We start from the raw sequence: 502 nt of genomic DNA, 5'->3' as shown, positions 1-502 counted from the left end.
AAGAGCTAGGTTGTCTTCAGAGCCCACAATACCCTAAGGTGCAGTGGCAGGTTGGAAACCTCCCGGGTGCCAAGTGAGACTTAAGATAGCACCGATTACAGAAAAACAAAGATGGGAGAAAACGTCACACTAGCATTTCACAAAGGCCTCCATGTTCCAGACACAAACAGAATATCATCACTCTACTCCTGTCTTGGGAGTTGGTGTGCCCATTCTACAGAAGGGAACCTGAGGCCCACGGGAGATGCACCTGCTGAAAAGGAGAAAGCTGAAATCTCAGAGCCCCTGCCGAGCTTGTGCTGTGTGATCTATACTGTGCTGTGCTGTGGGCACCTGTGGAAAACGCTTCCAGAATCACCCTGGTGTGGCCTAGCACTTGCTACCCCAGTGGAGCCCAGACATTAGGAGGGGGCTCAGCTGAGCTAGTGGGAGCTGGGTATGAGCTCCCCCTCCCTCCTGTGTGGCTGCCTGATCCTCACTCCTCAGACGGAGAGGTTACAGA

Source organism: Rattus norvegicus, chromosome 15 (genome assembly GCF_036323735.1).
Source record: "Rattus norvegicus strain BN/NHsdMcwi chromosome 15, GRCr8, whole genome shotgun sequence".
NCBI classification, from domain to species: domain Eukaryota; kingdom Metazoa; phylum Chordata; class Mammalia; order Rodentia; family Muridae; genus Rattus; species Rattus norvegicus.
Note: the sequence above shows the minus strand (reverse complement) of the source record.